Source organism: Excalfactoria chinensis, chromosome 12 (assembly GCF_039878825.1).
Source record: "Excalfactoria chinensis isolate bCotChi1 chromosome 12, bCotChi1.hap2, whole genome shotgun sequence".
NCBI classification, from domain to species: Eukaryota; Metazoa; Chordata; class Aves; order Galliformes; family Phasianidae; genus Excalfactoria; species Excalfactoria chinensis.
In genome coordinates, this window is record NC_092836.1 from 9,024,577 (window position 1) to 9,040,344 (window position 15,768).

At 43.1% G+C, this 15,768-nt stretch overlaps 1 protein-coding gene across 7 annotated transcripts in view; it reads left to right on the top strand.

Annotated features, from left to right (window-relative positions):
* The window catches only part of GRIP2 (glutamate receptor interacting protein 2), a 218,783-nt gene that overhangs the window by 152,746 nt on the left and 50,269 nt on the right, over positions 1-15,768 (top strand). The window lies entirely within an intron of this gene.

Sequence of the window (15,768 nt, forward strand, 5' to 3'; positions counted from 1 at the left end):
TGCTTGTTGCAGCTAAATATACTGCATAGAGCTTGTTCTGCTCTGCTGCAAGTGTTCCCCTTCTGAAAGCAAAGACATTGGAGTTGGAAGTACAGAGGTAATTTTGTAGTTTTGGGAGCATTTTACATTGCCTGAAACAGGGTAGGACTGACTTTGTGCTCTCCTTGGTGTACAAATATTTGATGCCCTAAAACATGAACCTAACTCTAGAAAATTGGTTTATTTCCCCCCTGAATCTGGGAGATGAAATAAGCCAGGTTCAGAGCATCTCCTTCTGGTTGTGTTGCTTAATCCTATGGATGGTGACTAGATGCAGTCAGTATGCACTTGCTGTAGCAGCACAGCAGTGAGTAGTCAGGGGGCTGGGGCTTGTTTCAAAGCTGTCCAGGCCATGGCAATGAGTCCCAGTAGGCAGGAGAAGCCCGGACATGTGATTTAGCAGGATAGGAATGCAGCTGTTCCATAGAAAGATCAAAAATCAGCTTGGCAGGAGTTCCATTGCTCTTGGAGCTGAGCCATAAAGTGGGCCCCAGCTCAGGGATGGCTGGCACTGGCTGTGCCAGAGGAATCCCAGCTGTGGAGGGGAATCATTTGTCCAGTTCCATGCCACCAGAGGCATCCGGTTCTACACTCATGCAAGTCTCCATGGTTGCTGTGTTGCTACAAATTGAGTGAATGAATGGGAAATATTTTTTGTCTCAGCCCCAAACTTCTAATGGAGTTTTCAGCTGCCTGTAGGTCCTGGTGTCTTCATCCCATAAATGGAGCCATCCTCTGCACCTGGCACAGGGCAAAGATGGAGAGAGAGAATAATGGTTGTCTTTGTTTTGCCTCTGCCATCCCTCCTTTTCCTTGTGCACAGAAAAAAACTTTGAGGGGGACTGATCACAGTGCATTGGGTTTGATTTTGCTGAGGCTTAATTGAGCTCTCATGGCTACTCAGCTGGTTTCTCAGTGTTTCATAGTGTGTTTCTAAAAAAGACACGACAATCAAATCCTTCTTGCAATTGTAGGACTTTCCTGAAATGCCTTACGGCCTTTCTGAAGTGTGGGGAGAAGTTCTATATTTTGTTCTAGTAAACTTTGCATTCAGTTAATCCTTATTGCAGGATCACTGCAGGAGTAGGCAGAGCAGCAGAGCCAGTTCAATCTTCTTGCTGCTGCAAGTGACTAACTGAGGTTCCTATGTGTAACTGGCAAAGAAAGAAATACAGTAGCTCAGTATGTCCTTCTGTGTTTTTTATTTGTTTTGCCTTCAGAAAATGTGCTTTTAGTGTAAGTGATATTGAAGAAGAGCAATGCCCATTTCCTGTGCTTTCTTCCTGAGCTGCAAGCTGCATCCCTTATTTGCAGGGTGAGGATGACCGTGGAAAGAGATCTAATAGATCTTTGCCTCCTCCTGGTTGCTGGTTTTTCTTGTTCTATGCTTTCTTTGTAATGGCCCCAGATCAGCGCAGCTTCCAAACACAGGGAGAAATAGTGTCTGAAAGGACAGAGAACTAAAGTGTGGAGTTAGAATAAGACAGGAGGAAATCTTTACAAATCTTCTATGAAGAAAGATTTTATCTTTCTTATGAAAGAATTTATCACAATAGCGCTATTTAATATAACTCCTGCTCATCAACCTGTTTACGTCATTTGTCAGCTTTGCCTCGGTGGCAGCAAAAGGAAAGATTAAGAGGAAAAGAAGCAGGGGTGTGTGTACCAAGACAGCTCCTGGGGTCTGGAACTGGATCACAGTGATTTTAATTTCCTTGAGCCAAAATGGATGGAGAGTTAGAGAAGTCTGAGTTCACCTGGTCTGTTCTCTGCCTTTCTTGAGCTGTAGTACCCAAATCTAGGCCCTGCATTCAAGGTGAGGCTCTTTGTAAGATGGGTAAAAAGAAAGGATTTACAGACTTCCCAGGCTATATCCATCTTTCTAGGTCCCACTGCAGTGTTTGTGGAATTGTTTCATTTGTGATCTGCAGTATTTCAAGAGTCTGTCTGCAAAACTGTCACTTAGATCTGTTTTTCTCCATCCTGAACTTGTTAATTTGATTATTCCTGCCCAGTTTTGTTAACTTGGATGCACCTCTGTGTGTTTGCTTTCTGGATCATTCCAGTTTCGTAGCATCTGATTTATAGAATCGTTAAGATTGGAAAGACCTTTAAGATCATCAAGTCCAACCATCCATCTACCAGCAGTACTGGCCACTGAACCGTGCTCCTCACTGCCACATCTCTATGGTTCTTGGACACCTCCAGGGATGGTGACTTCACCACTCTGTGGGCAGCTGTGCCAGCGCTCAACTGCTCTTTCTGAGAAGAAATTCTTTGTCATATCCAGCTTATTCAAAAATCTGTTTTCCAGCCTGCTTTCAGTCCTTCGTCACTGGTGCCCACCAGCAAACTTAATAAGAGCAATCTCTCTGCAGTCATCCAGGTCATTTTGTAAAAACCTGGAGCCTTTCCAGACTGGGATTGGCCCCACGGAACTTCATTTAATACATCTGTCCCTTCTGATTGTGAGTAAGTGATGAATTTTCTCAGTGTGTGGTTTTCCAATCAATTTTGTGTACACTTTATAATCATCTGTATCCTACTTCCCAAACATGCTTATAAAAATAGCATGTGAAACCGTGTCAGAAGCATTTCTAAAATTGAGATATAAGAACTTGCATTTTCTGCCTACCCAGAAATGATGCTGTGTTATAGAAGGAAGCTGAGTGGGCTTACTGTTGGCTTATTTGTGGTAGATCCAGGACTCCGGTTAGTTCTCCTTCTTTTCTTTCGGCACCTCACACACAGATGGTCCATTCTGGGAACTGAAGATAAGCTGATAAATTTGTCATTCTCCTGCTTCCACTCTGATACTGTTTCTATTTCATTTTATTTTATGTTTTCCCAAGTTGGACCCTACATCTTGCTCCTTTGCTGTCCTGTGATATCCTACCCACCCTCCATGAGATATGAAGAATACCTGCTGATGGCATTAGGACTTTGATGTCCAGGTCTCTGAAGTTTTTTTTTTGGCTATGTGAGATATTGGTCCATAGTGTCAGTTGAGCACATGCTTGTTAGGCTTTCTCTCCAGCGTTGACTATTGGAGTTCACATGCCAACTGGCTGAACCAAATCTCATTGCAACTGGAATAGGTGCATTCGGGCCACAAGTGACTGTAGTAGATGACTGACTTCATGCGCTGTGTTACACCTGGATTCTGGCTTTTTGTCCGGGTTCATTACTCTTTATAATGGTTATTCTACTTTGTTAATCCATGTAAGCCAAGGGTAGCCACTCTCCAAAGAGTTTTTGTGTATTGAAGATTTGTCTGTATGTAGGATTTGATTTTGGGTCAGCCTCTTCTCACAGGTAACAGTGGGACAAGAGGTGATGGATGTAAGTTGTGCTAGAAAAGATTCAGGTTGGTTGTTAGGAAAATCTTCTCAGAGAAAGTGGCTGGGCACTGGCACAGGCTGCCCAAGGGGATGGTGGAGTGACTGTCCCTGGAGGTGGTCAAGAACTGTGGAAATGTGGCACTGAGGGTCATGGTTATGGGCATGGTGGGGGTGGGTTGGGGTTGGACTCTTAGCAGTCTTGACCAACCTTAGTGATTCTGTGATACCGGCATGCAGATGCCAATGTCTGTTGCTTATGATACAATTTCCATCCTTAAGCAGATGATGTGAAATTTTGCTTGGGAGGTCAGAAAAAGGTGCTGGGCAACTTAGAGGGAAGGTGCCTATATGTTTATGTTTATGCATGGGTAGGTGTTGCAAACAATGGGAAAGAAGTATTAATAATCAGAAAGAGATGGTGTTGGAGAACTGAAGGAGAGAAAGTAGAGCTAAAATAAATACTTAGCAGTGTTCATCAATTGACAATTGAGTGCTACCAGGCATAAGAACATTTAAGGCTCTTTTCAGCTGTCAGTTCAGCTACTGCATAATTTTCAGCATGTGAGTAATCCCATCAGGGTGTTCATGGTCTTAAGCCTTGATGGGATAGGACCCCCAGGTCATTGTATGGCTGTCTGTTTGAGGTGGCAGAATACAGTTTCAAGACAAGCATGCTTACGTGGGAGTTAGGAAACTCTGGTTCAGTGACAGCCTGACTGCCAGTCTGCTTCTGATTTTATTTATATATTTAGTTTAATATTATTATTCTGTTCATAACAAGACAAATTACTAACCAGGCTTGATGTTCTCAGCAGCCAAATTTATTAATCTCTGGATTTTTCAGATCAGCCTGGTAACTTCAGAGACATGTGCTATCAGACAGGGTGTTATGTGAATTTCCACTCCCAGCAGTCCTCCTTCCATTCCAAACAATTACTGCACCCCGTTTTTCTTTATTTCAATGAAAGTATTTTTTGTTTTTCTTTGGCCGTGTGTTTTTGTTCAAGGATCTGATAATTACATGCTTGGAGATGATGGCTTTTCAAAAGCATCTTTCCCAGCAATTTTCAACTGGAGATGTGGATAAAAATATCTTTTTTTTTTTTCTTTTTTCTTTCTTTTTTTTTTTTCTTTTTTAAATGAGAAATGTTTTCAGTAACATGCAATTATGAGCTCTGCCTTCATTCAGTTCATCCTGGAAGAATTTGCTTCACAGGGAAATTCGTTTCCTCGCTGCTGTAGATGCCAACATAGTTGGCAGCTGCAGGTTTTTGTGGGGAGGAGGTGTGGGGAAAAAAAGGCTCAGAAATTGCTGTGAAGTAAATTGGTCCCAACACCTGGAAACCATAAAAGAATGGGGAATCTATCTATCTGTGTGTATGTATATATATATATATATATATATATATATATATATATATATATATAAAATGTGTGTGTGTGTGTGTGTGTGTGTGTGTGTGTTTGTTAAATCACTATTAGATTGCTCAGCGTAGCAGTCCCAAAATGGCCTTTAAAGTTATTTAGCATAGCCAATGTAAGAAGAGATGATCCCACTTAATTGCGCCTCAGTTGCTGTTTCTTGTTGTTCATGAAATGATGTTGGAAAGATGGGAGGAGCTGTGGTTTTCACCCCAGCAGTTCTTTAGCTTCCGAACTCAGTGTGTAATGAGTGCTCACTTGGTGTATCCTAATGGAGCTATAAGCTGAGAGCTGGTAATGTTGGGGAGAATAAATTTGGCAGTAAGGTGAGCAGGGCTGTGGAGCAGTTGCAAAATGAAAATAAAAATACAATCAGAGTCAGGAACTTGTGCCATTAAGAGTAAGATCTGGCTCTGTGCTGCCCTGGTGTATGAATGAAAATGGGATTTGGTGGACAAGCTTCATTGCATCTTCCTCCTTGCCAAAGGGTGGGAGTTGTTCACTGGTCCCATGTCTGCTGCTGTTCTGGGGACTGTGCACTGTGTCATCCTCAGCCTCTGAGCCAGCCAATGTGCTCAGGTTTTTTTTTTGAGTAACTTCTGGCCAGGTTCTGCTCCTTCTGCAGTGCCTTCATGATGCCATGTGAGCAGCCAGCTCCAGCAGGGCCCACCTGGGCTGTCCTGATGGTGCAACTCCATCAGCTGCTTTTTTCAGCCAGATCACCGAGGCAGTTTGTGGCCCTGCTTCTCTGTCTTTGGGCAAACACATGTGTGACCATGTTGGATGTCTGAGTCAAACCTCTGCTTCATGAACAGTGTTATGCTGTAGCTCCAGAGGAGCTGCCCCAGCGGTATAACTCTGCTATGCCTCTGTTACCAGTGGAGATCCCTTCTGGTTCCACTATCACCACGATGGCAGATCCGTACAGCATAATGACCACAGCAGATGGTGCAGCCTGAATTCTGAGGGATGTGGCCTGCTCCTGCCCCAGTGATTTATAGGGAATAATTTCTTTGTGGAATGCAGTGCCATTTCGGTAGGATTAACCTCTTGGCATAGGAAGAATTTACGTATCTCATTAGATGTTTATTTGTATAATGTAATGCATTTCCCATGTCACCCAGAGCTCCCTGTGTCTCAGTCCCATGCTCAGGTGAGCTCTGGACCCTCTTTCTAAACACCCCTTTATCATTCAGCAGCCAATTCAAGCAGGACCATGAGCTATATAATAGGCAATTAGCTCCTTGCAGATTTATGTGCCTCTGCATTTTATAAGCAAACAATTGTGTCTGCTTAATCATTAAATGGATCTGCTGTATCCAGTGTTCATGGAGCTGATCTTTTCTCTCGCTTCTCCCCGTGTCCTCTCTCTGCTTTCTTGCACCCATTTTACACCAGTGTAGGGGAGGAGCAGTGAGGAGCTGTGCTGATATGGTGCAGTGCCCATCCAGTGGTGGGAGGTGATTGATGCAGCATGCCTCCAACTCCCTGGGGCTTTGGGAAGCAGTCAGGTTTTGTATTCCTGGTTAACTTTAGAAATACCTGCACACACTGCTCTTCCACACATTCATTACACACTCGACAGAACCTGCTGGTTTTAATTTTTATTAGCACAAGTGCCTTGTTGAATCAGAATTAAGTGCGTATTTGGGAAGCATAATGCAAAGAATTACACTTAATGGACTGTGTTCCTGACGTGAGTCTCCTCTATCCTCAGTGCTGTGTGGTTTTTAGTTACACTTGAATTTTTCCTGAGCTCATTGGTGCTTCGTACCCTCTGTAAGCTGTAGGAATCCCTGTGAGCATTTTGGAGCATGGCAGAGCCCTGCTTGTTGCAATATGTTCTGATTTGCACCGGGATTTCCCATTCCTTTTTGGGATTTCTTTGCTGGTTGTAGCTGAGAATGTGTTTTCCCAAAGACTTCTGCTTCCTATACAGTGTGAAGCAACAGCAAACCAGAACTCTGCTTGCATGGAGGTAGCTGCACAAAACGGAGCATTGGAAACTGCTGGAGCATTGTCTTAACTGTCTTCTGCTCCAGATGAAGTCTTCCACTGTGGTGATACTGTGATGATTTCTGGGGAGCAAGGGGAGCAGGAAGAGGGGCAGAAAGGGAGCAGGGCTTGCTAGAAGCAAGATTTAATGGGCATCTCAGGTAAATTTTTAACAGCTGGTTTGATGGGGTTAGACCACACCATTTCCAATATCAGATACCTTTGGGCTTTGAAGCGTTCTTATTTCGTCATCTTGTCCTGCTAAATCTGGTATTGCCTGGCTCTTTCATTTCTCTCTTTCTCCTTCTCTGTTTTCACTTTTAGCAAGCCTCTTGCTTAAACTTTCTTTAGTCTTTTAACTATAAGCTTCTTGCATCTATCATTGTGAATCCTCCTGACACAGCCGAGGATAAAAGCAGCCCAGACACGTACATGGGCCATTGCATAATGGATGGTTTGTGTGTCAGAGTCTAAAATCTACATATGTTTAGATCAGTTCTGAAGTGGGTACATCTGTATATATTCATATATAATAGCTTTTACCACATGAATGAATAATCCAACTCCCACGACTTGGTATTTACTTTTTTTGAAGCACTGCTACTTAGCTAAACACGGAGGGGAGAATCACATTTATGGGAATTAAGTCTTAGTAAGGTTTAGCAGAGCTTCATGGATAAGCTGGAAATGAGTCTAAATGGGGTGCCGGAAATCTTTCTTTTAAAACAGTTAATGCAGTCTGGTACTTCTTCCTTATTTCTTGACTCCCACTGGTTTTTAAACACTTTGCATCGGAATGCAGTGCAAATCCAGGATAAAGCACCTGATTTTCAATCTACTGCATTGTGCATATTCCCCTAAGTGGCAGTCAGTGTTCTTGGAAGAAGAACCCAACCATTGCAACCTGAGAGCACTGTCCTATTGCAGTGTAGAGGGCAAACCCAGCTGTGAGGTATTTTGATGCACTGACCCAAGGTGATGGAGCTGTTGGTGTCCCTGTTCATTGGAGGGGAGTTGGACTGGATGGCTTTTAACAGTCCCTTTCAACTCAAATGATTCTACAATTCTAAGATGGAGGCCACCACTGCTTGAAAGAAGGAGCGCGTGCCCAGCTGTAGGCTACAGTGAGCCAGGGTTACTTGATTCACCAGGCTATGAAGTCTCTGATTGTTCATTGCTCCTTTACGAGCTGTGGCCTTGCTGTGATTCTGAGATCAGTGGAGTAGCAAGAGGTCATGGACAGCTTTGATATCTTTTTCTCTTGGTTTATGTGACTTTTCCATGCTAGTGTTGATGGCATCCTTTAGCTTTTGCTTGTGTCTTTTTTCTCAGCTCATGACCACATCCCTTGCTCATGCTTTTATTAGATGTTACTGCACTGAAGTGCATCTCATGCCTTATTTGCCCATGGTTGGGTTTTGTGGTTCCATCTTATATTTTTTTTTTTCTTGCATTGTTTTCTTCTCTTGTAATTTGTATGGGTTTTTTGCTTGCTGTTGTCTCCTCGATGCCGGAGCTGCTGTTGTCAAACTGCTGTTGCTCCCAGAGACCAGGTTGTTTTGAACCCAAATGAGCCATTCACAGTCCATTATCACCCTCTGCATAATGCAGGTCAAAGAGCTTAGTCCAATTACTGTGAATCATGCTCCAACTCTTCTGTCAATGGTACCAAATGATTTTTAGAAAGATTCCCATTCCTCATGATAAGATACACCGTGACATAATGTCCAGGAGGTTAATTCTTCTCTTGGGGCAGAAGAGAAGGGCACACGTTCCTACACCTAGGCTGAATCTCTGCAGGCTTCCTTCCCAGTTTTTGGCTCTCCTGTCTCTCCATTAAAGATTTATGTGCTCAAGTTGGATAGGATTTCTTCTCAGAAATAGTGATAAGGGACTGGCACAGGCTGCCCAGGAAGGGGGGTGGAGTCACTGTCCCTGGAAGTGTTCAAGAAGAGGGTAGATGTAGTACTTAGGGACATTGATAGTGGGCAATATGGGTGGTAGGTGAACAGTTGGACTTGATGATTTTAGAGGTCTTTCCAACCTTAATGATTCCATGATTGTATAAATCAGATTGCCTTCTCCCCTTCAGTGCAGCACTGCCTTGAGCTTCTGATGCATCCTTAGAGGATGGAAGCCAGCAGGTACCACTTTTAATGCAAAGGCCATAGGGACCAAACTGGAGTTTGTAAAAGCAAAATAGGTCAAAGAATTTATTGCCATAATCAGTGCAGAAATGATCTCAGTTTCTAAAGGGCTAACCAGGTGTTGGGGTTGGTTGGTTTTGTTCCTTTTTGTTGCTCAGAAACAAAGCAAAGCATTCTGTACTATGGACGTGTCTAATTTTTTTTTGGCTTTAACCCTTGAGGTATTGAAAGTAAAAGCCTACCTGCAAGTACTACGGACAAGCCTAGCTGTGATGTTTTGTCATTAAAACAATGGCTTTTGGACTAACTCAGACTTTTAAACAAGCAGGTAATAGTGGCCACTAGGTTTAAGTGGCACCAATTATTTGAGTGCTATGGTCTAATAAACTGACAGCATTTCATTTCATCTGCTTAAAAAGCCACATTAGAGCTGTCTTTTTAATTTGATTTCATTCCACAGTTACTTTGGATGGCATTTGTTGCTTGAAAGAAAGGAAGTCCCCAAGGTTTGGATTCAGCTGGCTGCATTCAGCAGGTTCTTATCCAGCTCCATATTTAAGAGAAGTTTGGAAGCATGGTTGGGGTTAATAGGAAGAATTGTGTTCCCTTGTCAGCTAGGATTTACTGCTGCCTAGATTAATAAATCCTGTTGTATCCAGGAGACATTCTTCCTTGGGAATGGCTTTAGACATTATTGGCTGTTTCTCACCATATTACAATGGCTCTCTTGGATAATTTTCATGAGAGATCAGTCTGCAAATGTATCTGATTCATCTTTGATTTTTACTTTTGAAAGGTAGTTTCTTTAGATAACACAATCTGTATATCAGCAATATTTCATCTTCCTAGCTCATTGCTGGACTCTTCTCAGTACAGTCTGCACTGCTTAACAAAAGAAATTGCAAAATTGACTGGAAAATGTATCTTTTATAATATCATTTCAAGCACTAGAGCCGTTGAGAAATAATAATCTCATTGAGTTGGTTTCTGCACTGTTCTTGTCCCTTATGAACAAAATTACTGCATATATTGTATGTGTGCACGTGCAGCTGTGGCCTGCAAGGAGGTGAGGAAGTGTGCAGTCTGTCTGCCACCATCTCCCTCATAAACACAAACTGATGAAGCTGTCTATGAGAATGCCTGGGGGGGGGGGGGGGTGAAAGGAGCTACAGGAAGGAAAGTTCCTCCATCCTTTTCTCTATTTTTATTCTTTAACACTAGAAATTCAGATTGCCAGCAGAGTGTGTGAGGAAAGACAAGAGGAAAGGGTTCACTGAGTGAAAAGGACCTTTTGGGTGTGGGCTTTTTGAGGGGTGTTTTGGAAGAGATACATCGAGGAGATGTTTTGGTGTTGCATGGGAAATGCTATTTGTGCTGAAGATCCAACCTGTCTGTCCTTCAAGGAGTGTTCGAAAAGCTGATGTAATACATAAGGCATAACCTTGTTGGAAAAGGGAAAGAGCTGTCCTTGATATTTTTAAATCAGAAGAAGAAAAGCAAAATTGCTGAAGACAATATAATCCCCTCCATGAGCAGAGGACTAAATAAACCCTGTTTTTCAAGTTTTGCATCTGACACCCCTTATTCTTTTTGCTACCATGCTAAAGGAAGTGGGTGGTGAGGCTAAAGCTGTTTGCACAGCGATCCTCTTTGCTTTCCCAGGAACGTGACTTTGGGTCTTTTCTACTCCAAGTAGTTTTGAGAAAGGTTACAGAACTAAAATCCTCTTTCTAGCTGCTCTCCCTCCCCACGCTGAAGAATATTGGCCACTGGGGTCCAGAGACACAAAAGGGCAGTAGGTGAATGGATGGACAAACAGTGTGAGACGTTAGTTTTCATAGAAAAACAAGCAGAAAGTCACTTTTTGAAGATGTCTTTTCCTCCCTTTCTCTGTACAGCTTGAGTGGAAATGAACAACTGCTTCCAGGTCCATCACTGCATGCTCCTGGAGGTGTGCTGGTTAGATAAAGTTACTCTGTGAGGACTTCCAAGGCAAGAATGGGAGGCATATGATGCACTGTCACAATGTCTCTGACGTATAACAGCAGGATGGTAATGACAAGTTGGGTGCATGAAATTGGATCATTTCACTTATTGTCTTTTTACATTGTGGGTTTTTTTGTTTTGGCTTTTTCTTTAATGGAATGCTGTGTATTTAAAGAGAGTGAGGAGCACTGCATCTCAGTATTGCAAGGCAGGTCCAGCATTCACTCTTATCAGATTGGATTTGGATCAGTCCTTGGGCAGTTTTTAATATCCTGTGAAAGCTGATATGAGTTAAATCTCTCTGAAGCCTGGCTTCACTGCAAAGCCAACTGAAAAAGGGCTTTGTGTGCACACACATACACTAATTATATCTTCTACTGATTTACTAAATGTTTTAATTCCATCCTTATTTTCTCTGAGAAGCAGGAGTCTTCCCAGGCTGAATGGGGCAGTGGGCAACCTAGTCTAGTGGGAGGTGGCCTTGCCTGTAGCAGCAAGATTGGAACTAGGTGGTTTTCCAACCCAAACCATTCTATCATTCCTACATCAGTGTCATGTCAAGGGTTTGCAAGGGAGAAGAAAAGACACCCTGTTACCCCTGGTAGCCAAACGGCCCAGTAACAGAGGCATCTTCTGCCCATGCCTTGGTCTCACAAAGGCTTCTGAGAAGTACATGATTACATACATAATTTCTGGTTGAAAACAGTTGCTTGAAACAAATTGTTCCTTTAAAAGTAATTCTGGTTTCTTATTTAAAAGAAAAAGAATAAAATGGAGGAACAAAGCATGGAGTTTCTTGTTGAACAATGGGCTATTGTATCTTTTATAAATCTGTTTCCTGTGAATAAAGCAGCAGGTGGTTGTGAGATTATATGTGCCTTAGAAGAGTGAGTAGATAAATGAACACAGGCTTTAAGAAGGGGGATGCTGAGGGTGTGGGAAGATGAAATCCATGCTGTGTGTAGTGGGGATGGTGAATTCAGATGTTCAACTTCCTCCTGAAATAACCTTGATTGCCAGACAAGTTTTCCCCAGCTTGGATGGGAATGGCACAGGTGGGTGGAGAAGATGCCACAGCAGCCTCTGCTTATTGGCATCATCCTACCCCAGGGAAAGGAGTGAAGCAGGTTGCAGTGGAGCTGGCACAGGTATTGGTGGCATTTTATGACACTTTAGGGACAGGTACCAGAAATAGGTGGGAAAATGGGAGAAAAAAAAGTCATCTTCAAGGTGAGGCCTTTGTAACTGCGCTTGCTGGATCTGGTCTGCGGCACAGCCATCCTCTTTGGCTGTGCTTTCAGAAAATATGTGATAAGGAAAGTCAAAGAAAAAACATTTCCCCAGGCCCTCATTTGTCTTCTGCGTAACTCGTGAATGTGTGCTGTAAGGATGCTTATTGCCAGCAAAGGGAGAATTACAAGGCCATTCATAGCAACAGGCAGCCTCTGCCATTTGTGCCACGCGTATTGGTATGTAGATTTATGAAATCAGGGAGGGGCAGCTCCCAAAATAACTGTCTATTTCAGCCTGAGCTCACTGATAAGGGGAATCTTTCTGGATAATAGAGAAGAGGAAAAACATTCCAAGCCTCCTGCTGGATCTGGTAGCTGTGGTCTGGGAGTTACATTGCTGACTGAGGTGGGGGTGAGTTCTGGGACAGGCACTGTGTTTTTTACCTGGTATACTCAAATCCTGGAGAATAAAGAAGAATCATAGAATCGTTAAGGTTGGATAAGACCACTAAGATCCTCCAGTTTAGCAGTCAGCCCACCCCCACCATGCCTATAACCGCATCCCTCAGTGCCACATCTCCACAGTTCTTGAACACCTCCAGGGATGGCGACTCCACCGCTCCCAGGACAGACTGTGCCAATGCAGCACCGCTCTGTGAGAAGAATATTTGCCAGATATCTAACCTGAAAGTTCAGGGTCTTTTAAAAGATAGGCTTTATTCATTCATTGATTTTTGGAAGCAGTCAGCGAAATGGTCACTGTCACAAAAATGAATTTATGCTGCAGAATCCCAAAGCAAAAGTGACTTCTTTTCCTGTGTTTTTAAGCACTTTATGGAAGCATGGCTTGCCTTGCCCTGCCAGTGCAGATTTAGTGTATCTGTTGCTGTACACTTGGAGTGGTTTTCTGTAGGGCAGAATCATGAACTCAGGCTCCGTTTTTGCAGTACTCTAGGAAATGCAGCCTGGAGATTGCCAACAGATTTATTTTTTTAACCATTTCTTTGGGATCTGTCTGTTTTCTTTAACTTTGCTGATTCTGATGCAAAGTTGGAGCAATGTGTTCTCAGACAGGGAATGATACTGAAGTGCGTGCGATGCCATGTGGAGTGCCAGGCTGGGAGAGGTGACCTGCATTTTGTTGCTGTCTCCAGCATTAATGGTTCAGCCCCTGTCCGGGGTGTAGCGCTTTAGGAGTGAAATCTCACTGTGAAATTCAGAATGGGAGTTCATGATAGGTGTCTTCCTCCATCCTCCAGCTATGGTAACTTACAAAGTCTTCCAAACCTATCAGAGACAGGTCTTTTTAAAGGTAATTAATTGCCTGCAGGGTGCAGGTAGATGGTCATCATCTAATTTTCAAGTACGTGTTTGTAATGTTCAGGCACTCAGGAAACTTTATAGATCCCATGCCATGGAGACCATGCCTGGTGGCTGCAGTTGAGGTCATCCTGACCCACACTCTGCTCCTTATTTGATTGTAGACAGATTTCTCCTCTGACTTACAGAAGTAACTCTCCTCAAAATGTGCCATATAACACTTAGTTTTGGCCATTTGGATTCCTGATTCCAACCTAGAGCTTTTATGCTAGCAAAAAAAATAAAATACTGTTTTGCATTAGCATGAACAGTTTTTGGTTCTTAATGCTGTTTTAGAATTCATTTCTTGAAATAGGCAATGCAATTACCGTATGGCTAAATAACTGCTTCCAACTGTCTTTTCTTCTTTTTCCTATTAAACAAATGGGAGGCTTTACTTCGTGGTCTTCCCACAAGATTAATGCACTTTCTCTGCAGGAACTGTCTTAAGACAATCCAGGAACCTGAATGCTTGCAGACAGCAAGCTTAATTGTCACAGAATCTTATTTAGCCAATGACGATTTTCATTAAGAGGTGATCTCTGTTAATAACATAGACTAATAACATCTCTAAATGAAAAAAACACCTTTCTTTCCCTCCTGCAGGCAGGGATAATGAACTCTTAAATCAGTGCTCTTTCTGAGGAAGCTCTTTCTTTTGTTGCAGAGGTTGGCTTCAGATCTAACTGATGCCAGAGGTTCCTGATGCCTGTTCTCATATCTCATGGGGGATGTAACTGTGAAAAGTCATGTTGTTTTTGAGAGCAGTTTGGCTGATGGATGCTATTGGGAATTTGCCCATCCCAAACTGGGCAAATCACTGACTCCAAACCACACAAGACAGGGTTGGAGGAGCATCTCAGAAAGGCAGCAAGTCAGCCTTGGCTAGTGCTCCCTGTGCAGCAGTGCCAGTGCATTGTCACTCTTTCTGAGAAGATATTTTTCCTAATATCCATCCTGAACCCCATCCCCCCAGTACATAAAGCCATTACTGCTTGTCCTATGACAGGTCAAAGCACTTTGGAAGATCAGGAATTCCTCTTACAGGGAAACTGTGCATTTCCTATGAGTTAGGATTGATACAAGTAATTTTGTAGTTGGCTCCTGCAAATCAGCCATCTGGCTGCTGGATGATCAGTGTTCTAATAAGTATCTTGGTTAGAGGGGAGATGCAGAAGGCATGAGTGGGGAAGTGAGTTCAAACTTTCTGAGAGACCTAAGAGAATCCTCACCAGAGGCAGCCATGGGAAATGGGGAAATCAAGCTCTTGTCTTTTCTAGTAATCAACTCTTTGTCAGCATCTGTGATGTACGCTTCTACTCTGCAACACTTCCTGCAGGGAGGAAGAGCTCACAGCTGGATGTGTGTGGACAAGAACAAGGAACACTGCTCTCCCTGCTGGTAGTATGGCACTGAAAGGGCAAAAAACGTTTTCAATGAACTTATAGTAGCTTTTTTGTATTGACACAAATTCCCATGGGACAACCGTACAGAAAGCATTGCACACTCAGTGTTATTGAGAGTCTGATGTGAGCTTTTCTGAAAGATCTGGAGCTGGCAATAACGCTGCCGCTTGACAATCACTAATCACAGAATATTTGCTTTAGAGAAATATGGGGCTGCTGTGTATGAGAGGAAAAGCTTGAAAAATATCCCTCTAATGGCTCCAGCATGGGTAGCTCACAAAAGGAACTACATAGGTTTAAGAGAAAAGTTACTTTCCGAATTGAGGGAGTGAAGGGATTCATGAATTTTCAGCACTTGGGCTGGCACTCCTTTTGGGCTGACTGAGCACCAGGCTACCAGCCTTCCCCTGGCTTTGTGGCTGTGGCAGGCAGGAGAAAGGTCTGAGAGAGAGCAAAAAGAGCTGGATTTCTTATTTTAAAAAGCAAAATAACCTCCTACCTCCCCTCTGAAGCGTCTCCATTAATACCAGCTTGAGTGGCAGAGCAGGAAACAGGCTGAAAATGAACAAAGAGCCACACGGCAGGGATGCTAAATGCAAGCAAACGCCAATTCACACTTCAGCATGCGCCGTGTGGCAGCTTCCCTTCCTGTTCAAACATTTTAGCTAGATAATGAGTTGGAAAAAAAAGAAAAAAAACATTTTTAGCATAATCAACCATGTTTTCAAGGGAGAAGAAACAGAAGAAGGGGAGCCCTGGTGCTAATTATTTGCTGTTGATTTGGCTGCAGCGGTGTGTGAGGGGCTTAGTACTAATTGCGCACAGTGGCTGCAGATCAGGC